Source organism: Anomalospiza imberbis, chromosome 9 (assembly GCF_031753505.1).
Source record: "Anomalospiza imberbis isolate Cuckoo-Finch-1a 21T00152 chromosome 9, ASM3175350v1, whole genome shotgun sequence".
Taxonomy (NCBI): Eukaryota; Metazoa; Chordata; class Aves; order Passeriformes; family Viduidae; genus Anomalospiza; species Anomalospiza imberbis.
The window spans coordinates 18,335,971-18,361,166 of NC_089689.1; the positions used below are offsets into that span (position 1 = coordinate 18,335,971).

Below are 25,196 nucleotides of genomic sequence, written 5' to 3' on the forward strand. Positions count from 1 at the left end.
TGAGAAGAGTTAGAACATGTTTCTTTCTTTATGGATGTTTCTATTATAAACACGAATACCATATATTATGTATTTTTGTTACTATTTCCTTGCTTTTAATTATAAAATAAACTGATTGAGTTGTACTGGAGTTACAATGAAACAATGCCAAAATCTAGCTAAAAATGCATACTGAGGTTTATAAAAAAATCCTTAAAATTCTTGAGGGCCATAAGATCTTGTTAGAAAAATACTAGTTCCTTATAGTTTGCAGAATCCAAAACGTCTCTGTGATTTAAAACTAAGCAGTTTAAAGGAATTATCTAAAAAGCTAACACATTTCTCAGCTTATTACAATATGTTAAGGCACAGCATTTTACAGAGTTTCTGTGTATTCACAGCATTTTACATTTGGAGATACAGAGTCACTGTATCTAATGGCAGAAATCACAACTGGAATTAATATTATTGTTCAAAACAAGGTGCATCTATGGGTAGAGATCAAGTTGTGCTGTTGTAACACTAAACTCTGAAGTTTTTAAAAGGAGTCAAAATGAGATTAGATCTGTCAGATATAAGCAAGGCAGGAAGATTACCCTGTGTATGAATATTTAAGGTCTGTTTCAAAGATTCTGAAAATCAGAAGCTAGACCTCTAAAGATGTATGGATTTAATGTTAGCTAGAAATAAGGTATTTCCAAATTGTAATCTATGAGTCCGTGGTCAAAAATGTAGGTCATTTACCACTGTAATTAACTTTTCACAGGAAAAGCTTACATAGCAAGGAATTGTATGCATCTATTTAATAAGGACTTTTTATAAGAATTTTTAAAACTACTTCAACTATTCTTTGCATACTGCACTCCAAAAATCAAATGGATTTTATGAAGGTAGAGGTAATAAACCAGATATTTATTTTACAATTACCCAGAATATAATATTATTTAATGTATTATTTTATTATTTTTTTATTTTACATACTGCATTGAAGATAATATAGGCTCAATATTATACACTCATATTAAATCATACTACAATATATGTATTTATATTTATCTTTACCTCTGATGAAATGTTTAATATTATTAATACTTTCATTTTAATTATATATAATTAACCATCATTAAAACAGGAGCATTACCTTTTAATAAAAATTTAATCATACATTTACTCAAGCACGGGATCAAAATGCTACACAAGGATGACACGTCTTGAAAGTGATTGAATGAATTTAATGTATTTGGTCACTCACTCTTCCAAGGCACTTAGGGATTGCCATCTGTGCTTCACTCAAGGTATCTCCAAGGGAAAGGTCCCACACTCCTACACGGTGTCGGACGTGGGATTGCAGCATTAGGCAAGGCCAGTGCCCAGTCTGGCTGCTGCTCCAGGCTCAGCTTTGGGGTCCAGCAGTGCCCCTGGCAGCTCCAGCACATGGCCCCTTACAGGGGTTCCTGCACTGGGCCCTGGCTTGCTGTAATGGAGCACTGGTAGAACTCCTGACCCAGGCAGACTCACGTGCACATATCATTTAAGGAAGAACAAGGATCGCTTTAGATTTTTTTTTTCCTGGGGGATCTTGCAATGGCAACTGGAATGAAAAAGTGGTAGGGAAAATATTCTTCATCATACATTGAGGCTGAAGTGCATATAACTGGACGAATGTAGTTTCTCCTCTGAACTTTCTGGGAAATTTTTCTGTTAAACACACAATTACCCACACACGAGGCATCAGGCTGACAGCAAGAGATTGGCAAACATCTTAATTAATTCAACTTTGTGTCTAGGGAAGAATTAGTATTTGAGAATTGTTTGTTTCCTTCCTGAAAAAATGAGTATGGCTATGGAATAAATTATTGGTAGGAATGAATGACATCAGGCCACCAGAACTTTATACTTTTCACCCATAACTTAACATAAGCTGAGGCCCCTCTGCTGCAAACACACGGGTCTCGGTCAGCAAACTTCTGCTGAACCAAGACCACATCCACAGTCCTACAAATAGTTTTTTCCAACAACAATATTAACTTAGAAATCACAAATATAGGGAAATGTGTCATCTTGTATTAAAATTAGTGGGGAGTTTTTAAGAAGTTTTTAATTGTTTTGATAAATTCATACTAACTCACTGAAGCTCAGATTGTGGAATTGTGTTTGCAGCAAACTGTTCTTCAAGAAGCCCTGAGTGATTAACTTGGGAGGCTGGAGGTAAAAACTGCAGATGAGAATTCCATATGTCTGAGACAAAGCACCTGAAAGGAAAACTTACATTTTAATGACAGAGCATGGGATGGCCATTATAGGAATATATTGTATTGATAAAAAGGGAAAACACCTGGTCAACAAAAGTTTTGCAATATTTTTTCATATTAGTTATTTTAAAGTCATATTAAGCTGTCAGAAGACTTTGGTTCATTATGAACACTCTGTTTCTTAAAGATGCTCGGTGAGTCTGGATGCACTTAGGATAATTTATTTTCCAATCAACTCTGAGTTGCCCAGACCTACTTCTATTGAAGTCAACTTTTATTTTTCCAAAGAGAATTAAATTAAGTTTAATTTTTCTTCAAAAAGAAACTTAGTTAGGTTTCTTAATTGTCAATTTTCTTCAAACAATTACTGCATGACAGAATTTTTAATACATTAACACCCAATAAATTTTGTGATTCCTTGTATTAAAGACCACTCTAAAAACAGTTGCCTGGTGCAATTACTCAACAACTCAGAATAAGTGGGAAGTTCAAAACTGTGTTTATATTAGTTCTTAACCTTTCCAATAAAGTTTAAAGTTATCTTATCTGAAAATACATTTAAATCAAAAATGGGACTGTATTTTAAATGTTTCTGTGGCTGGAAGGTTTCATAAATTGAAAAAATATTAATTAAAATACAATGGACCCTTTCCTACATTTTTTCTGTATTTTGTAGGAGAGCTTCATATTAATATTGACATGGGTAAGACACTTCAGTGAACTTCAGAATGATAACAAGGCCATTTTGCAATGGCTTTTTTGTTGAACAATGGAAGTATGAAGAGAAGAGCAGAGTTGGACTATTCAGTTTCTGCCACTCCGATCTCTCTCTATTGCATAAGGTTCCAGTCAGAAAGTTTTAGTGTCTCAAATCTATAGACTGCCCATTTTCAGAAAATTCCAGAACAGAAATTCCAGTAAAAACATGTAGGAGAACTTTCCACCTTATGACAAGACTTTTTTACTTATGAAAACCTGGCTTTGTTGAAGAGCTGCTGTCTTCATTATTTAATTTCTTTGTGGAGCTCACAGTCAACATGATCCCGTTGAGTTCTTTATTTAATATGTTTCAGAGCACAGGACACCTGCTGACTTCTTTAATAACGAGTTGTCCTCTGTTGGCTTATATGTGAAAACTGTTCAGCAGAGGCAAGTAAAGAATAACCTTAGACATTAAGACTGATTCCATTAAAAAATAAAATAAAACTGTGTCCAGGCTCCACACCCAAAGTCCCTAAAATAAATTTGCAAGGGCTTTTCACAGCATGGAATTCAGGTGGATTTTTTTTTTTTAATTGAATTCTGTTCTGTGTGAGTGCAGCTCAGCAGAATTCAATTTCCATGTAGGCTCCCAGGAAACAAATACATGTTAAGTATTTTTATCACTAATGTCTTGGATTTAGTTTCTTGAGTATTATTTAGGTTTGTCTGTGGACAGAGTTGCTAATGTTTACCTTAACACAGGGCTCTGTGACTCCCATTGGAAAAGGGACTCTTTAAAAAAGAATTGGCTAAAGCACAGAAGTTTAACCATGAATAAATTCCAAGGCTTTGTATTGTATTAATAAGGATCAAATTCTACTTCTTTGTACAAATCCTATGAATTCAGTGGAAAATCTCCATATTTCCAATTCAACCTACATTTTTTGTCCCACTTTAAAATATCTTCCCTACTTTGTTGGAAGTCTCTTTCACACCTTGTTAGAATTATGGGGTTATACTGTTACAGATGATTCAGGGAAGCCCTGCACTCTCAGTGCTGCAGTTTGTAAAGGAAGTAACCCCACTAAGATCAATGAGTCCTGCTCTGAGTGGATGGTAAGTAAAACAAAGAAATCAGACTTTGACCAATTACTTTATCTTAATTGGCCTCATTCTGCACTCATTCACATTTCTCCTGTAATTCTTTCCCTTCTGCTGGAAAACATTATTTCACCACAACCCACAGAACTCAGGTGATGAATAAAAAGCATTGCATAAATGGAAACTATGCTCAGCCACTGTTAACTCACACTCAGATTCTTTTTCAACAGAATATTTAAAAAATGCTTTTTGTTTTACAACTATAAAGAAAACTGCTGACTGATAAGGCAAACTGTTAAATCAATTAACTGGTTTAGGTTTTTTATGTTAACCCTTTATTTTAGTCAAAGAAATACTCTGAACCAGTGGTTCAACCTTGTTAATTATTTTGTATTACAATCAATAAATTAAGCAGCCTTTATCCACCCTTGGTGTTATGTGAAGGTTGCTTGTCTGATGAAGGCACATGTGCTCCCACCTCAGATTCTTCTTTGGACCTAATCCAGTGTATGCCCTATTAGAAAACAGACTCTGCTTGGTTTTAAATCTGCTTCCCTTTTCTTTAAGAGGAAATATCTCAATTTACTATATTGACTACTATATATAGTCTATATTATCATTATGCCCTTGCCTCTATATTCTATATTATTTATTACCTATTGCCTGTTTGTATTGTATTGCTGAAGAATCTTTCTGTGTTGGATGAATGGAATTATTATTTTGTAATTGAGTATTTTTAATAGGCAAGTTTGTTGATACATGTGTAAGGTTTATTAATGCTTTTGTTAGGTTTGTCAGGAAATTAGGATATGGTAGAGATAGATGTCTTTTTAAAATCCATCTTGTAACAACTTGTGCACCTAACCTCTTTTCAATTTCTGCTTATGAGTAATCATTTTTATATGTGTTTAAATCACATTTCAATTTTCTGTAGACACAGTTCTTACCACATAACATATACCATTGCTAGTTTTGTAAATATGTTTTCACTTTTACATTGTAGAACTGAGACAAAACAACAGTTTCTCTGCAGGATAATAGCAATGCCTACCAAAGGATTCTACTCAGGATGGACAATGGAAAGCAAATGGCAAACCTAAAAAAACTGAAAAGCAAATGGACACAGAGCAAATGGCAAACCTATCCCAAAGAACTTCTGTAGCACTACCTCCTTTTGAAATTACACAACTTTTACTTTTCAGTCTTGGTGGGGGTTAAATGTCATGGGAATGGGGGGAGGACACCAAACCCCACAGAAATCTCCAAGCTGAAGTCCAGGACCCACGACCACCATTTCAGTGTGTGACACAAGAGCAGATCTATGGGGCCAGTGCGCCCTGTACCTGCCTGCAAGTACAATCCACCAGAGAGATGCTGGATGAATTTAGGTCTGGCAAATGTCAGGCAAAACTAAATATGAATACACGGTGCCTAGGGACTCGCGTGGGATTCAGGCCTGATTTCAGGCCCAGCAAGGAGGTGCAGGCAATGTGGGTATGCCCACACTGTGGGCAGGGCAGGCTCTTGGTCCTTGCCCTTCTGTGCCATTTCCTCAGGCAGCTGCATCAGGGTGGCCTTGGAAGAAGGCTGCACTCTCCAAAGAGGTTTTGTCACAGTTCATCTTCCTTTTACTTTCCTTTTACTGTAATTCTGTGTGGTGTGGCTAAGCTGGTCACAGACAGATAAAATGAGACACATTTTTTTCACTTCAGCTCATGTTCTTCTTCCTGTGCTTCATACAAGTATTTTGTAGCACATGAGGAAAAATGTTTATGTATTGCCTAAACCAGTCTAAATAAAATGTTAAAGGTGACAAGCTCTTTAAACATTACTGATCATTACTTACACAACTACATTTTAAAATTGTGAAAACAAATGCTTTGACCTTGTGAGCTATGGAAATATTTAGAATCAAATCTGCTCTGCTTTTTTGGCTAATAGTTGTGATTTGCATAGTAGAACCTTGAATGTAGTCATAAATAGCTGCAGAATCCATCTTGGCATAATGCCCAGCAATGTTAGGGTGCCAGACAAAAAATTGGGTCAACCACTTACCAAGTAAGTCATTCTGTCTCAACAAGGTGATGTCTAACAAAGAAGCTACAAGGCTGAAGACAGCTAACATATTCAGCTGCTGTTCAGAAAGACAAGAACTTTTAATTTATCAGGATAATCTACTACGTGTAATCAGTACACCAAGTGAGCTCCCTCTTGTAAAAAAGAGAAAAGTCCATCAATTGTTTTTGCTAATTAAGATGAATATTATTCCTGTGAAATGAACCAAAAAGTTCTGTATCACCAGAATCCCAATAGAGATCTCTAATCTCAAAGAATAATTGCAGAGTTTTAATTGAGAAGAAAGTGAGAAATATTTTTTTGTCTTCTTCAGTTTTTAGCTGCAGCTGTCTTCCGTGTGTGTTAATGGGTCTTTTACCTTCTCAGTTAATCTGACATGACTTTCCATATATTAAAAATAGTGGAATAAAAAATTATGACAAAATGCTTATATCTTTGATGAAATGATACCACAAAATGGCACATATTTAGGAATAATTTGACGTAACAGATAATTTATTAATATATATAGAAAAAAGTCAATTTTTAGATTAAAATCTAGATGTTATGACTGCTCATAGTAATGTGCATTTAATGTTTATACATTAAGCAGAGGTACAGTTAGAAATGAGAAGGTAAGAGTATTTTCTTAAATATTAATTATATATTCAACAATTTATTTTATCCTGTGATATTTATCTTGGTTTTGAAATTAGAGAAAGCTTTGCCTTGTTGAAAGGAAGTAATGTGATGAAGATCAGTTTCCCATTCCTTAAACAGAAGATAGCCAATTTGAAAATATATTTATATTTCAAATAATATTTACATAAAGGAAATCCATAATCAACAGACAAACTCTGGACTCCTGAGCAGGACAGAGAAAATTAATTGAGGTATAGATGGTTATGTGTATAAAAATTAGTTCTACCCAAAATAATCTATTACTGTCTCTGCTGAAGTAACCCTTAAAGTCCAAGCTTTTGTCCCATCTGCTTCACTTAGAGTGTAAATCACACATTTGAATTAAAATAAAAATAATTATAATTTCACTTAAAATGCAAATTTAGAGTTAAAAGTTACCTCAGATCAGAATAGTAGCTGAATACATTTATTTTCATGAAAAAACAAAATTATGTGTCTCTCTTCTTCCCTTCCCCCAAGCCTTCTTCACAAAATCAGCCTCAGGCTAAAATGGTTTTAAGTAGAACTAAAGCTGCTGGTAAACACTTACCTTTGACAATATTTTTGTCTAATGAACATTGCAGAGAAGGGTGTATGCAGTACAAGTGTCTGTCTGTGGCTGCAACCTAACTACAAGGGGCCACTGCTAATAGGCAAATATACACAAAAGAGGCAGGCCCTTTGATGGTTTAATCCCAAACATACTTAACTGTCACACAGTTAATCTCTTAGATTAAAAATGACTCTTGAGTTCTTCTTGAACATTTCTATGTTTGTGGATGAAAGAGGTTAAATGTAGTTCTCATGCCTGTTTGGACTGTTCTTTTATTTTTCTTTTTTACGTCTCCCCCACCCCTAGTTTAACACGACTTTTCCCTTTGTTTAATCACAGATATGCCCCTGAAGGATCTGCAAGCTTGATAGTTTTGAAATACCTCATTCTTTCCCTCTGAGCTGGCAGGTAAAAGTGCATTACAGACCTTACCAAAGCACACCTCATTGCTATTATCAGAGGGGTAGAGCGACAGATCAAAACCAAGTGTCAAAACAGCTTCACCTGCAGGTTTTACTTTCCTAGAAAAAGTTTCAAAGAACAACTAACCCTCCACATTGATCAGAAATAATTCTTAAAGGTCATCACAAAACTTGTGTTTTGCTATTGGTTTTCTTGAACACATTTTGGTACTGCTTCTATCAGATATAACAAAAAATCAGTCCCACATATTTTGAATCATTGTTTTAAGCTCTGGTGCATTAGATTTTGTGAATAATCTCCTTTTTTTATGGCATTTTGAGTTATTCTTGGGCTAAGATGGAATATCTTTCAAGTGTAACTCTAAGAAGCACTTTTTAAGCCAGAACTTGTTCTCCAGTGACATCTTTTTCAAGTAATATTTCTTTCCACTTTAGCTTCCACAGTAGTTTCACTTCATGATGGTTTTATGTTGATTTCATACTACATTTTTATGTAGTGGGAAAGGATATTTTTTGTAAAGTGAATGCCCAAGACCTGCTGGAAAACATATCTCCTTAGTAATGTACTCATAGGATTCAGTAGTTTGTTCAGAAGTGTTATTTTAGGATGACCTTTACACATACAGTATAATGGATTTTTTTTTATTTGATTGTAAAGATGTTGTGATCAAGGGGCAAAATAAATACTGTCTTTTTAAGCCATAAAAAAAAGAATGAAAGATGAAACCATCTTTTTAAAACAACAAGATAGCATGCAGGAGTAATGTCTATGTTTGTAAGCTACATATTTTTAAATTCACACATACAGCAAAGCTCTAGTGAAACATAAATAAAGATCAATTTTATACAGTTCAAAGAGTAACACACTATGAAAGCCACTCCTTTTCAGCCTAAAGAAGAGAGATAGATATGTTTAAGGGAATTTATACATTACAAATAGTTGTTTTTAAAAATGAACATTTGGGCATTCTGTGGTCATCAACATTTCTAACAAGGATGTTAAATCCTCCCATATTTTCTTTTGAGTAATTGGCATAATGTTCTGCAAATCTTTTCTAGGTAGCTTACAGGATTTGAATATTCAAATATTTTCAGCTGTATAAGCCATATAATTATGAAATTGTACAGTACAGTTATTTCTCAAGCAATTTGGCAACCCTTTCTTACAAGAATTTACCTTCTGTTCTGTGTTATCAGAAACAAAAAAAGCTTTTTGCTCACCGTTCTGGAAAAGATGGAATTCATCATTCTGCCATAAAGACCCTAGAAAGCAAAGAAAGTGTTATTAGTTATTATATTCTAATCTGCAGGGATTCTAACTGCCAAACAGTGCATCAGCATTAGAAAAAAAAAAAAAAAGAAAATACATGTTCAAATTATAGATCAACAGTTTAATGCAGTTCCAAATATGTATTACATGCACTTAGCAGGTACTGGATTAGAAAAAAAACCACAAGTTATTGTGCATATCTGTATTTAGAATTACGTGCCAGCTAGACTTTATCTGCATAGGGTTCACAAAATACAGACATAGAATCTTGGCATGCAACTTGTGACTGTATTTTTAAAAATAAAACCATGAGCTTGCTGTCACTCTGTTATGGAGTGGGAGAAAATATGAGCATAAAGGGTTATGATCAGAAGAGACAATAATCAATGACATGTTAAAGGCTTTCTTCCTAACTCATTGAGAAATTTGTAATAATATTGAAAAAATTCCATTACTATTAAAACAATTAATCAGCCTTTACATTTTGCTTCAGAATAATATTGCTCACGAGTTCTAAGTTTGCAATGGTCAGACTGAGGTCCTGAGGGAGTACTGAGTACACCCCACCCCTCATCAGCATGCTCTAACTGTGGTGTGAAAATGAAAGCATGGATACTGGTTAACTCTCTTCACTTCCTTCTTTCCTGTGATCCCTTTCAGTCTGTTTTACACCTGACATCCTGGCTATTCTGTTTTCTTTAGAAAGAAATGAATCACTGCTACCATTCCCTGTACTAAAGGCTGAACGAAGAGGGAGGGATCACTTTCACTCAGTACCTACACAGAGCTTCTCTGTGATTTCATGTGCTGCATATAGCAATTGTGCACTTTGAGAATAAAAAGTTGTCAGGATTATAGGCTAAATTCTGTGATCATTTCTCACGCAGAATACAAATTTACTCCTGAAATGGCCAGACTTATGGCAGAATCTGCCTCATATATAGTTTTCTGAGGTAAAACAGTTCTGTGCCAAAGAAGGGAGAACACTTAAAACCCACTTATTATTCTTAACTGTTTTCACTGTTTGAGAAAATTAAATCTTTAAGTAAACATGCAAGGGAGAGAATTAAGGAATTTAATTAAATATTATGTTGAGAAAATGTTACTAATACCAAGAGATGCAGTCACAAGCCACTTACAAAAAGAAAATGTTGACGTCTAAGTAGGACTATTATCTTGAAAGAGGAAAAGCAAAAACTCAAATAAATGATAGATCAATTCCAGGTTCTCACCATGACCACATGTACCACTAGATGAACTATAGGTATTTAAAGGTAAGGGAGAAGAATTCCACAGTACAGTAAAGAAGTTATTTTTGTTCAAAGAGTTTACCTTGGGCAAAAAGGGAGTTTCCAGGGTGTGCAGTGCTGCAGAAATTCAGACCTAATCTAGGTTGCACACAGCACAAGAAGTAGGGAGCCTGGCTAAAGCTCTTGTAAATTAGAACAATCCCTGAGGGCTGCTCTATTTCATGTGAGGATTCATTGGCCTGTAGCAGCCCTGAATCTCAGCATCTACAGCGGGGGCTTAAAGCTACTTTTGCTCCATCCTTCAGGGGCTACACCTCCTTCAAAGTGCCTCACTCAGATGTAGCATGGGATATTTCTTTTGCTCCTTTTATAAAACACAGGAAAACAGGATCCCCCTCAGCCAAACAAACAATATTTCACATAAGCTGAAAACAAATCCTTTGAACAACTGTTTCAGTGGAGCCAAGTTCCCACAAAGCACTGGATTCTGTGTGCTTCCCAGACATCTCTGCTCCTCAGCCCTCTTGAGTTTGGAAACATGCTGTTTGAGTGAGGTACACATTTATCAACTGCCTGTTTGGGATTCTTACTAAAAAAATCCATTCTTTTCAGCAAAGTAATAGTTCCCTTTTCTCCACACAGCTTTTGAGTCACCTTGCCACAAAGCTGTGATTTTCTTTTTCCAAAACTATTTGTATACCAATAAAATGTCACTACTTCATAAATGAACAAAAGCTCTCATTGACTTCAAAAGGAATTATATTTGCAAAAGATTTTGTCTCTAGTTCTTACCTGCTTCATTATTAAGATTCTAGAATGTAACTTACAGTGTTGTAAGATATAAACTGAAAAGTCCCCACCTATCAGCCAGGTATGCAATCCACCAGGCTGACACATGAGTTGTTCAATACTTTCACACGAGTGTCCTCCTGAAGGCATTGCAGCAATGTTCGTGCTTAGAGTTAAGTATATGTTTTAATGTTCTACTAAGTCATAGTTTAAGTACTGATGGTTTCAGATGAGCAGAGCAGCTGACAGTATGTAAGTTTAGTGTGATGGCTAGTGTATGAACTCTTTGGACACAAATAATTTTGATTAACAGATTATTTACTGCTATATAGAATACAGAATTATTAGTTTAGAATTATTAGTTTAGAATAAGTGAGTCAAGGCTTCTTCTGGATTTTGTTTTCACTGGCTGAAATAAGTAACTGTCTGGCTAAGTATATGATCACCCAGCTCTCAAATTTAAAGAGATGCTAAAAAGTCCTTGATCTCCTTTCTCAAAAATCTGATTTGTCTATTTTGGTTATAACTGTTTTCAGTGCCTCTGGCACTAGCATTACAAATGTCAAAAAGAAAAAAAAAATCAGCCCTGTAGTTTCTGTTTGCTCAGTGCAGTTCTGGAGCATTAAACAAAACTGCCCATTTCTGATCACGGGCTCCTGAAGAGGGCAGCACGTTCTAGATATTATTGAACTGTAAGCTCTGAGGTGCCAGCCTGGGCTTTACTGTACTGCATGCAGAGGAAGGGTGAATTAAACTTTCTGGATATTCTGTGTATATGCTTCCCATAATACAATAAGTCAGCAAAAGTCCTAGGCTTTTGACCAAGGTCAAAGCTGTATTTGATTAGTAAAAAGAACATTCAAATTAGGTACCCGAAGCAAAGTATTTAAAAAGAGAACAACAAAATACGAGCAAGGAGAACTTCCACAAGGAGTATGTTTTATCTTTAACACTGTAGATAACTTTTCCTATTGGCAGTGCATTGACTATCAAAACTACTAAAGAGGTTAGATTTAATTATCTCACTTCTTTGCACATTTCATCTCAATTGCTATGGCAACATTCAGTTGCCTGAGCAGCAATGTACACTTTAATCAGATATTTCCTCACTCATTTCTCTGTGCACCACAGCAATGTAGTCAAATTTACAGCCAAACCCTGATGCATCTGATAACACCTGTTAGGAATTAATGGTTAGGTTTCCTATGCCCCTCACCCATAGCCACAAATATTTCTAGAGAGTTTTGCACTCCTATAACAAAAGCTTTAGGAGTTGAAAAGTGTGTGTGCTTCCCTACTTCTGTTTCTTCCCTACTTCACAGATATTATGTTGACTTCTGCCACCATTCCCTTTTCCCAAGGCTTCCATTGACTCGGGAATTCTTCCCATCAAGCAAAGGGCAGGTCTTCTGGTCCCTACAGGAACTCTTTCAGGGCTGACAAAAGGAAACATAATAATTGAGCAGACAATATGGTTCCTCCCATATTCCACCCTGCCCTGAAAACCTTTTTGTTGGATTACTCAGCCCTGATTAAATGCTTCGTCAGAGTACATCATAGTTCTTTAAAGTTCTTGGCCCAGAAACCAGGAACATGGGCTAAAATAAAAGTAATTAGAAGTGATGAGCAGATAGTAGGGACTCCTTATTGAAATGCAGACAGTAAAAAGAGTCAGGAACCTAAAAGTACACGGGGATTACTAAATTCAGGTTATGGGAAATCTTGATATTTCTGACACAGAATATCGTCTGGTTTGCTAACATGTCACCATTAAGGTAAAGGGCAAACAGAGATAAGTTCCTAATGCTGCCTTAGTGTCTGTGGTGAAAAACATAGAAATGCATTAGAAGGATTGAATTTGTTTGGATTGTAGTCAAACATTAGGAAAGAGAGATAGGCATAAAGCATTAAAATGTAATTCCACATATTCTGAAGACTGTCTTTAGATAGTTAATTTGGCTTTTTTGCATCAAAGGAAAAATTCTATACTGCTTCTTGTTCTACATGTATTTTTCACAGCTGTTCCATCTGTTTGCATGTAATCAACTATCACAGCTCACTTTTTAATAAGGTCTCAGATAATGCTGTCCTAAAGATTTTGGAAACCCTGGGTAAGTACAGAGTTGTCTTGGACCATTTTGTTCCAGAGAGGTATAATGGAGTCAGAGTCAGAACCACTCCATATCTTGTCAATGATAACAAAGTCTGATCAGCCTCCCTGACCACACAACATAAAGTCACTTCCTACACTTTATCTCCATGTGAGCCATAGCAGATTTTTTAGAGGCTTCATAACTCAAGACACCAAAAAATATAAAGTGTCGATTTATTAGGAAAATAGAGGAAAAACTGTGCACACTGTGCTTTCGATACATGACAAGGGATCTGCTCATAAATTACAAGGAAGCTCACGACATATGGGATGCTCATTATGGATCTGGGGAGACTTTTCCAGCTCAGGTACCAACGCCTAATTTTTGTGGGCCTATGTCATATGACAGTACTGTCTCACAATCAGCCAGTGAAGTTGTTATTTTTTCAGTAGTCGGATGAAAAAACTAAAAGTTACAGAATCTACAATGCTTTTTCACAGCAGTACTTCTAGAGATGTACATATATAGTCTTTGAAACGAATAGGTCTAACCTCATACATAAAAACTATTTTAGTTTACCGGACTGCTCTCAGTAGTTTAAAATAAGTATCTCCTTGCAAATTTGGATATCTAATATGAGCTTTATATATAACTATACATAAAATGTAACAAACAACCCTGTGCCATAGGGGATGCAAAGATCTTTTGAAGTTCAATTTTTGAAATTGTATTGGAAAATATTTTTTTTAAAAAACCCAAAACTTTAAACCTAAAAATTTTGATATCTATGAATATGCTTGTATTATAACTTCTTCTACTTGATTGTTGATTCATATAACTTCGGAAGAGCTATGCTGATTTCCACCAGCTGAGAACCTGTTACATGGTCTTTACAATAATAACAATTTTTTTTGCTGAAATTATCTATGTCACACAATTGGAAATCTAGGCCAAACAATAAATTCCTTGTTTGAATACTTTATAAACAAGAAAAAATGTAAAAAATTGTCATGGTTTAGAAATTGCGCTCTCCAGTTTGGTACTCCCACTAAATCCACCTGAGCCTTCCCCTCTCCTCTCCAAATGGAGACACAAAAGGCAAAGATCAGGTATTAAGAACAATTTACTGGAAATGGCAATGAGATAAGAAAATGAACAGTAGCAGTAATATTAATAACAAAAGTGTACAAAAAAGAGAGTGATTCACGTGCAAATATGCTCACTGAGGAGCTTGTGACCTGACCTGCAGCCACACCACCCTGCAAGCCCTTCCCATCCTTCTGGAAAAGAGATTCCTTTCCCAAAACGCCCTGTCAATGATGGGAGGTGGGGGGGGGAGGCGTATGGAATAACCTCCTTGTCCTGGCCATGCCTCTCCTGGCTACTGCAAAAAATTAACCCTGTTCTAGCTGGAACTAGGACAAAGATATTGCAAAAACCCTCACAGAACAGTGTCATGTCATTAAAAGACATTTCTTGGACCTTGTGTGATTTTGCTGTAAATGTGCAAGAATTCCAGTTTTGGAACATATTTGCCTTTCTTTATGACTGTTTTCTAAGATTGTATGAAAGATGTACCCAACAAATATTAGGAAAAAGTTACCTATACAAAAAGCAGACTTGCTAAAGTACTTTAAACTTTATTAAGCCCCTGTTTGCATTTATGTGAAATAATCAAAAGTAAAATATTTTCAAATAAGTTTTGGGTGAGGATGAGATTTCCACAGGGTACAGTAGAGTTCAATACAATGTAATCTCTAAACTAAAGCACATCACACAGTTCTGTAGAGGACACAGTTCTCACTAGGTTTCTTATCAGCAGTTTACAAATTTTTGCTATGGGTTGCCTGTACTTTTCAGTAGTAGTTTGTTTCCTTCCCACCTTTGATTCCTTCTCTAAGTAGATTTTTCTTCAGACTCTTTTAACCTAACCCCACCCCTTCCCTCATTCTGAGTATAATAAACTACATTCTTTATAACTTAAAAACTCTCCTGTTTCCCTCCAACACAAGCACAGCTCCTGGCATCCTCCCACTGCCCAGCAGTTGTCCCTCCTACTTCTCCAAGAGCTGCTGTGATCCAGGTATTCATCACAGAGTATCTTTCTGGTCAACCAAACCAAACATTTTCTTATGAGAAGTGCCTGCTTTTCTCGACCCTGGCTCTTTGCAGCCTGAAAATCTTGTCTTCAAGAGGAGGACGTGGAGTGTGGCACCTGTAGCTGCTGCAGGTCCATTTCTCATATGGGTGCCAAAGAGGGAGAAATATGTGTGACAGAGAGACAGGGTAGGATGACAGGAAAATTCAAGAGCTGAGTAAAACTCTGAAGACTTTTATTTTTTAATTCCCACTTCCAGGTGCTCAACAAATTCTCCTTCCTCTTCTTGGGGTAAAGACTAAAGACTCCTTGCATGGTATATTGCTTGCAGCATTTTATGCTCACTTCTCTACTCACTTCATTTCAACTCTACTGAAGTTTATATACCCTTTCTGTAAAGCCTAATCAATGTTTATGCAAGTGACCATATTATTTTTTAAAGTTTAACCAAGCTAGAGAGTGAAACTACTACAGGGGAGGCACTGCCCAGTTTTTGTGTATGTTATGCACACACACAATATGTACATATATAGACAGAATTTATGTATGCTTTTACTGTAGCACTAATACTCCCTAAAGGTATTATTATGTTGTAAGACAAATTAAAATTAAACAAGAGGTAAAAGTGCACATGAACTGTTAAAAAATGCCTACAGGCAAGAGAGAAGTGAACAGCAGGAATTTATCCAGCTGTGGGTGTCTTGGAATTCCTCTGAGCCAAGTGACTGTGCTCCCATTTCTACTGCAGGAAATGCAATTAAAAAAAAATAAATAAAACCACATAGGTGCTATGAATTTCAAGCAAAATGACATTAATATTTTTTCTGCCAGTAAGATAAAAAATTAAGAGAATTTCTGTAAAACTCATTAGGCTACAGGTCTGAATGCAGAGGGATGGAGGAAATACATAACAGAAGAGCCCAGAAAGAGTAAGAGAGATATCTACCCAGGTGAGAAATGTGATAGCAGGTAGGTTTGCTGACAAGCACATCTCATAACATCTCGAATCAGTGGAATATGTGAGATCAGCTTTGATAACTTTCGGAAAAAAATCTGTCCTGATAGAGTACTTCTAAAGCTAAGTACAAAAGAAGGGTTTGTTTGGACTGGCAGATGCAATGAGACCCTATAAAGGATATCTGAGATGTGCAAAACTGACATGGCCAAAGGTCTCCACACTGAGATCAAAAGCAGAATCATAAACAACTATAGTGGTAGTAGCATGTGTTAAATGCATACTAAATTTGGATTTAAAAATCACATTTTATGCAGGTGCAAATGGATGCACTCATCAGAGGTGAAGGTGATCAAACTGAATAATTCTTTATCTTTGTGAGTAAATTTGTTAGGTTTACTACTTCCCTTAATTCAGACTTTAAAACAATGTATCTCACAGTGTGAAAGAATTTGCTGTGTAAATTATTACGTGTTATGCACTGAGAAGCAGAAACGACATGACTCAATATCACAGTCACATAATGAAATAAGGAACTGTACTCCAACCAGTTAATTCAGTTATTTTAATGACAGTGTTATCCAACAGTTATCACCATGACAATGCATCTCTGTTGACTTAGAAGTGCTCAAAAATGAAAGAGCATTTGAACATGGAGACTAGGATATTAAGCCATGGTAGGAAGGAAGATTAGGAATGTAATTCTGTCTCATTTTTACAATACTGTAATCCCAATGGTACTACTGGAAGTGCTCCCAATTTCTACCAGGACAAAAGAAAGCATGTCTTCCTCTGATTCCTTGTACTTGGAAACTGTATCTTAATAACAGCTATATTTATAGTCCAACTGCTATATAATGAAAGGAAATATGTGAAAATGAAAAAAAAAAAAGTACTAACACATGCATAAGAATAACACAACAAATAGGATGTGGCTTTCTCCTGGTGAAAATATAAATTAATCTTCTTTTCTGCTTTGAACTTTTTGACTCCAAGTGAAGTCTTATAATCTAATTGATATTATAGAATCATACAGTGTTTACACTGGAAAAGACCCTCAAGATCATTGAGTCAAACCATTCGCCTCATGCTGCCAAGTCCACCACTAAACCATGTTTCTGAGTACCACATCTACGTCCTTTTTTAACTACCTCCAGGGATGGTGACTCAGCCACTTCTCTGGGAAGCCTATTTCAGTGCCTGACCACCCATTCAGTGAAGAGATATATCCACCCTAAACCTCCCCTGGTGCAATTTGAGGCCATTTCCTCTTGTCCTATTGTTTGGTACTTGTCAGAAGACACTGACCCACACACATGTACAACCACGATTCAGGTAGTTGTAGCATGGTCAGGTCAACCCCAAGACTCCTTTTCTCCAGGTAAACTCCCCCATCTCCCTCAGCCACTTCTCATAAGACTTCGGTTCTAGCTCCATTGCCCTTCTCTGGACTAGCTGCAGCCTCTCAATGTCTTTCCTGAACTGAGGGCCCCAGAACTGGACACAGCATTCGGGGTGTCCCTATCAGTGCTGAGCACAGGGAGGCAATCACTGCCCTGGTCCTGCTGCTACACTATTCCTGATACAGGCCAGGAGAGGCCATTGGCCTTCTTGGCCACCTGGGCACAGCTGGGTCACATTTATGTTCAGCTGCTCTCAACCAGCATCCCCAGGTCCTTCTCCAGTGGGCAGCTTTCCAGACTCTGTCCCAAGGCTGTTGTGCTGCATGGGGTTGTTGTGACCCAAACGCAGAACCCAGCACTCAGCCTTGTTGCAGCTCACACCGTTGGCCTCAGCCCATTGATGCAGCCCATCCAGATCCCTCTGCAGAGCCTTCCTGCCCTCCAGCAGTTTGAAGCTCCCACACAATTTGGTGGTGTCTGCAAACCTCCTGAGGTGCCCTCAGTCCTCTAGTTCAGATCATCAGTAAAGATATTAAACAGAACTGTCCCCAGCACTGAGCCCTGGGGAATGCCTCTAGTGACCAGCCACCAAATGGGTGTAACTCTGTTCACCACCACTCTCTATGCCCAGCCATCCAACTAGTTTTTAATCCAGTGGGAGAGCGCATCCATCCACACCATGGGAAGGCAGTTTATTCAGGAAAACATTGTGGGAAGCTGTCAAAGGATTTACTAAAGTCTAGGCAGAAAACATTCATGGCCTTTCTCTCCACTAAGCAGGTTACCCTGTCATAGAAGGAGATCAGGTTGGTCAAGCAGGACCTGCCTTTCATAAACCCATGTTGGCTGGGCATGATCCTCTGATTGCCCTGCACCTGCTGTCTGATGGTGCTAAACATGATCCGCTCCATGACCTTCCCCAGCATCGAGGTCAGACTGACAGACCTGTAGCTCCCTGGATTCTCCTTTCCAGCCATTTGTGTCAGTTTTGCTAAGTTCTTGTCAGCTGGGACCTCTTGGGTTAGCCATGACTGGTGGCTGGACAGAAGGTGGCTTGGTCAGCACTTTCACCACTTCATGAATATTAAATGCAAGTAGCTGAGACTCATATAGTTTTTTCTATATGAAATGAAACAATTTGTATATATGAAAATATTTTTCCTTCAGAATAGAGCTCTGTGAAACAAGTCTAACCTTTAATTAAAAAATAGCCTCAAAGACTATTAAAGTGCCTTTATAGGGCACTTCCATGCTTAAAAGCACGGATGTAAAATGTACCAGTTTTGCTCAACAGATCTGCTCTTTGGACTAAATCCAGATTTCTAGTTATTGGGAGAGACTTTTACTTCTGGATCAGGTCCCTTGTGTATACCCACATTCATGTATGATTACTTTAGTGGAAAAAGCGGTTTTATTCCAATTTATGATGGAGTGAACTGAATTATCTTTTGGCATTACTTACTGTATCAACAATGAAATCTATGCAATCGTAGTGCATTTAAATTCTTTACTATAATAAAACCGCATTATCCCAATGAATGATAGCAGAAGAATTGCTAATGTTTAACTGGGAGCATCTTTAGTAATAGCAAGATGCATGAGAGAAGGAACCCAGCCTGGTCTTTTGCAGACTATTTGAGTTTTTGAACTTCTGCAGTTAAAAGCTGTAAAATATATTTTTATTAGTGAACTGAGAAAATTAGATAAATTCTTTGAGACTTAAAGCATGTGGAAATCTATTCTGCCATTGTAACAAAGTAATTTTTCATGATGCAACTGCACTGAAATAGTTCCTTTTGTGAAACGATTCAATTGTTAAAAGTATTTTTGAGTATGAGTAAAATGCATTTAGTAAAACTCACTTGTACCCCTTCTGTAGTGTTGCTTTCTTTGGCAAAATTTGGCATATACTGCGTGTTGGTATTTTATTTATTACATGCAATATTTTAAAGAACATTTTAAAGAAAAGGGTGTAAAAACTAAGGTTCATGTTCATGTGCATATATAGGTGAGACAGCCAAAGGTGCATAGAGAAACTAGACCTGTGGCATTTATTGAAATTCCATGGAAGGTAGGCTTCCCAGACTATGTAGAGAACAGAATTTCTCAGCATTTATTCAGGTATGCACCTTAAAGTAAAACTTCCATGTGATCAAGTACTGTGCACATAGGATTGAGTTTTACAATGTCCTGAATAGCTTTTATGAGGAGGGCTCGTGCCTCTGTCCTTCTCCTCCCTCTGCTGTTTATGTCCTGCTTTCCATTTTCCACTCCCTACTTCTTAAAGCCTCCCCAGCAACCTGCTGGACTTAGCAGGAGCTGGGGTCAGGGTGGTGATCAATGGCTCGGGCTGTTGAGCATTCAGCCATTGATCACACTGAATGGATTCACAGATCTCAGCCATGCCATCAGCAGCAGCTGCTTCTGCTTTGCCTGCCAACTTTCTGTCACCTTGAGGATTCAATGAGGTTCAGAGGCAGTGTGAGAAGGTTATATAATTCTGTCAAAAGATCATGTCTTTGATTTTTTTTTCATCTCTTAGACCTACATGTCTACCCTTTGGGGGTCTATCACAGGCTGAGAAGTTCCAATATATTACATACCATAACACAGCAGTATAAAGAGTGCTATATAAAATATATAAATGCCCTTCCTTTGAAGAGAATAGCAGGAGCTTTCACTCCTTTCTTTCATTAAAAGAACATTACCTAATGCTGAAAGAGAAACCACAGCTGTATTCATATATATATGCACATGCTTTGCTTGTAATTTGAAACATATTGTCAGATATTATCATATCTAGTGCTCCCTCTTTCACTTATATTTAAATATTCTATGCCTAATGTGTAAGAGTAAAAATTTACTTTAATAGCTTGGATAAAGTATTCACAATTTAGCAACATTACTGCGAAAACAAACTATATTTCACCAAGCCATTAAAAAGACACTGGGAACTCAAATGCTGCTTTCTCATCTAAAAACTCATCATGCAGTGTAGTTGACCTGGTTTTGCTCCATTCTTTCTTGTTTACTTAGTGCAGGTAGTCTGTGCTCTTGCTCACATACACTGAAGCACTAAGCTGCCACACTTTTGGATGATCCCACTTTCCAGCCTTGCTCCCTGCCCTGAGCTGGAAGACTGCAATCCCTTCTCCAGTCCCAGGCCAGGGCAAAGGCTTTGCACTGGCAGTTTGAATTAGCAGGCAGTGTGAATGTGGGTGGCTCACGTACGGACACATGCTCCTCTCTCTCCTCCCTGCAGGCTGACAGGAATTTCCAGCAGAACTGTAAGATGGACAGCTGTGAGCATGAATATCTGAAATCATGGCCACGACATCTGGCAGAGCTCGTCTGTCCCAGCCCCGTGGCCGAAAGGCTGGTTGGCAGGGTGGGCTCTGCAGGCAGGGGTCTGCTGGAGAGAGGTGCTGGAAAGCTCAGGCCTACAAATCCTCCTCAAACAACTGGCAGCAAAGAATGAAAATAACCACAGTGCACAGAACAACGCTGTAGCAAAGTCAGATTTCCAAGTTTAAAACAATGAAATGATTCACAGGAGTCAGGCTGGCTGAATGCACTGGGCTGAGTTCCTGTAAGAGGAAAGGATGCGAGGGGGAAATATGAAAGTCTTCATGATTAATAATGATGGCTATGATGTTAACATTATCTGGTCTTCTGAATGATGCTTCCAAACATTCACAGAGAAAAATAAATAATTCTAGATATTTTCCAGGAATTAAAAAAAAAAAAACCCTTCCATATAAAAAAAAAAAATCTTTAATTAGTCATTTTGAAAAAAATTCAAATCAACAGCATCCCTTTTAATGATTTAAAACATTTTAAAAGCTTTATGAACTCTCCCTGTTAAATGAGGCTACTACTTTACCACATCCAAAGAGGTATGTGCAGCTTGAAAATGGACTCAAAATCCAGGAAAAAAGGCCATATTCTGTTATATGAATGCAGTTCCAGGGCTTTAATGAATCCAGAGAATTTACCAATAAACATAGGACATAAATTAAGTTGATTTACTATGCAATCTGCAATTTAAAAGCTTCCTATTCTACCATCTTGCCAGTTTTATAGTTTATCATAATAAAAAATGAAAAGTGATATCAGTCAATATTACAGGATTCTATATTAGTTTTTCACATAAACCAGGTGCAAGCAATTAAGAATATGCTTCCTGTATTTTTAAAAGGCTTTTTGTCAATTTTCTTTTATCCATACAGTTAAAAAGAAAAGAAATATCCAGAGCTACTCTGTACAGTTTGGGGTTTTTCCTGCCTGTCTGGCTATCTGGATGCATCAGCTCTCTTCCTGAGGACTTGGTGTCTTGTAAGGCCCACTTGAGTTCACATTAAAAGAGATAAAATTTTCATAACAAGTTATGGGAGTGATACGTCTAACAAAACTAATTTTAACTGAAATTAACTTAAATGCAAACACATCTTTCCATGTTAGGTTTGGTATACCCATTTCAAACCCATTTCATAGCAAAATCCATCACTTGGACTAAAACTAAGGTGACACTGTCACTTTAAATCACAACTCTGTATTTCAGCAATTGGCATCTCATGAAGTGGTTGTGCCACTTGCAAAATATTCAAGGACAATACTAAACAACATCTACAACCTTCCCAATGTTATTTAAAGAAAAATTAGGTTTTCTATCTCTTTAATTTCTTTGCCTCTTCAAATACTGTTAACATTCTTTTTCACACATTCTAGTTTCTCCTCCTTCGATTTTAATTATTTTTTTTCTTTCTAAATTAATCCTTTGTTTGAATTGCTACTTTTGAGATAAAAAAAATAATTGTACAACAAACAGCTGAATATTTTCCAGTTTGTTTTGGGTCTTTTCATGCTCCTTCTCAAGAGGCCAGATCTGACGAGGTGCTGAGCATCAGGCAACCCACTAAAATTGAGGGTGCTGAGAATATCTCAGAAGAGTCTAGCATATTGCAGGATCGTGCCTTGCACAGCAAGTTCTCCAAGTGATGATTATTTATGTTTCACTGAATAGACTTAGCATAAATTTTAACAACTCTGATATGACTGGGATTTTTTAAACGGGCAGAGAGGAGGCATTTTTCATGACCATATCACTCAGCACTTTGAGAATGAAGTGTACAGCAATGCCACCCAAAATGTCTGGCAAAAAACCAGATGTCATAGTAACAAACACACAAATACTGGAATACATTAGAGGCAGTTGCAAGGTGTATAAACTCTTCAGTGCTGAGAAGGCAGCCAGATCACTGTAAGACCTGCCTTAATCAAATAATAGTGCAAAACAAACTTGCACACAACAACCAAGCAACCACAAGGATGACCCTCAAAGAACTGGACACTTTGTACTATTCAGCTGGGTTGTATTTTTTATGTTACAGATGCAGCATTTAGTAATAATCTAAATATGCATGTTAACTAAAATGAAAATTAATTTTTTAATTTCAGCCTAAAATTATTACAGTTTTTCAATCTAGTATACAGGTAGTATATATTTGCTGTTTCTCCATTTCTTGCAGATGAGCACTTACAATTTCTTTCACAGACACAGTAAAGAGCCACAGAGGCTGCAGCTGACCCGAGTAGCACCTGTATCATTCCAATCTGAACTGTGCAGGACGTTGTGATGGGAGGCCATCGCTGCCCTTCTGCCAGCTGCCTTACCCAGACAAGGCTGCAGCAACCCTGGGAGACTGCTCTCACTCACACAGGGTTGTGTGACACGATCTGTCACTGCAGGACAGAAACTCACACAGCTCACAGTTACCTTGGGTTAACTTTAACAAAGGCTTACTGAAATCTTTGTTCTTAAAAGCTGTATAAATTTCCCCAGAATTTTCCTTGATATAATAAAATTATGGTTGAATGTTGGCAGTCATAACTGTCCCTATCCTAAGCTGTTACTTAAGTCATGGATGCAGTGTTACTTTTCTATTCAAATGTGTGCAGTCAGGTTTTACCCACTGCACCTATACATATCACACAATCAAGGAATCATAGATTTATTGGATGGTTAGGGTTGGAAGAGACCTTAAAGACCATTTAGTTCCAACCCCCTGGCATGGGTGTGGACACCTTCCACTAGATCAAGCTGCTCAGAGCTCCATCCAGCCTGGCCTTCCAGGGATGGGGCATCCACAAGTTTTCTGGGCCTCCTGTTCCCCTGCCTCACCAGCCTCACAGTAAACACTGATATAACACAGTGATTTATGTCTACATATAATGCTTTAGCTATGCAATAACTTCTTATAATATGCAACCTTTCATTATGAAAAATCCACCCAAATTAAAATCTTACCCTCCTTGTGACACCTGAATCAAACAGTCCCTCTTGATAATAAAACTATCAATACAGACAAATATATATTGCAGAAGCAGTGGGCCTATGGGCATTATGGAAAGCTGAAAAAATTTCTATATGAAATGGGGTTTAAGATCTGGTTTGTCTAATATATAAATAGCACTGCCTTCATTTTTGTTAACTTCATGTGAACATACTTTAAAAACATTTAAAAATCATAGTTAAGCAGTGTCCATTTGCTTCATCCACCAAGTCCACAGCAAAGTCCACAGACCAGTGCTGCAAACCTCCTCCTGAATACCAGTAATCAGGAAAGTTTCCAGGGAGCTCTTGGTAAACATTGTCCTGATAACAGGACCTCAGTAGCTTGCCATGCATTAATTTGTTTAGAAAATGCTACCTAGCAGTAGGTTTCCATTCAAAAATAAGTATAGTCCTCATCTAATTACAGAATGACTTTCCATCTCAAATTGAAAGTCAATATCCTCTCAAATGTATCCTCTCAAAATTCTATACCAACATTCATTACACAGCATTCATTAACCCTATATATCATAAAAATCTATTACAATGTAGCTATGTAGACGTTCAAGACAGAGAAATGGCAAGCATTTGTTCTGAATCTACAAAAGTAAAAGGACTAAGAAATACTAGATCAGAAAGCAAAAAAAAACTCAACAAAAACTAACAAACTTGCTTTTCACAAAAAGAAATATTGTGAAAAGTTCTTGTTCCTAAAATATTCTTGCTCCTTTTGAACTACTCAGCTTATATCAGAAAACATCAATAAAAATATTTAACCCTTCATAATTTACTCAGTTTTAGCAATTAAGAATTTTTCCTAATCACAGTCTTTTTGTTTCTGTTTTTTTTTTTCTTTTCTAAACATAAATGTATATAATTTTTTTGAGTTTAGTATTTTCTTTTACCACATCTCTTTCATCTTTTTTATTGGACATAATTTCTACTGCTGGTCCTTTGCATACTTTGAGCTTTCAGCAGGTTAGACATGAGATTTGTATTTCCTCCTTATCATTCACACATATGAAAAAATGGAAAAAAATGGTATTTCTAAATTTTTTGATGTCTTACTGTGTCGAAAAAATTCTTTCCATACTCACCTTAGTAAGCCTCTCAAACTTTTCTATCATTAACTTTACTGCTCTGTATTCTGCCTTCTCTCTTTTTGCTTTACATTCACCAACTGCCTCAAAAGATAAAGAAAAAAGTGAAGTGCTTTGATTAAAAAGGTACAATAAAGGCTGAAGAATGCTCTATTTTGG

At 36.9% G+C, this 25,196-nt stretch overlaps 1 long non-coding RNA gene across 1 annotated transcript; it reads left to right on the plus strand.

Annotated features, from left to right (window-relative positions):
* The first annotated feature begins 18,200 nt into the window (after positions 1 to 18,200).
* On the plus strand, positions 18,201 to 24,763 carry LOC137479483 (uncharacterized). Its single transcript, XR_011002282.1, has 3 exons — positions 18,201 to 18,533; positions 19,612 to 19,724; positions 23,132 to 24,763. It is a non-coding gene; the product is annotated as an uncharacterized lncRNA (long non-coding RNA).
* The last annotated feature ends 433 nt before the right edge of the window (positions 24,764 to 25,196 follow it).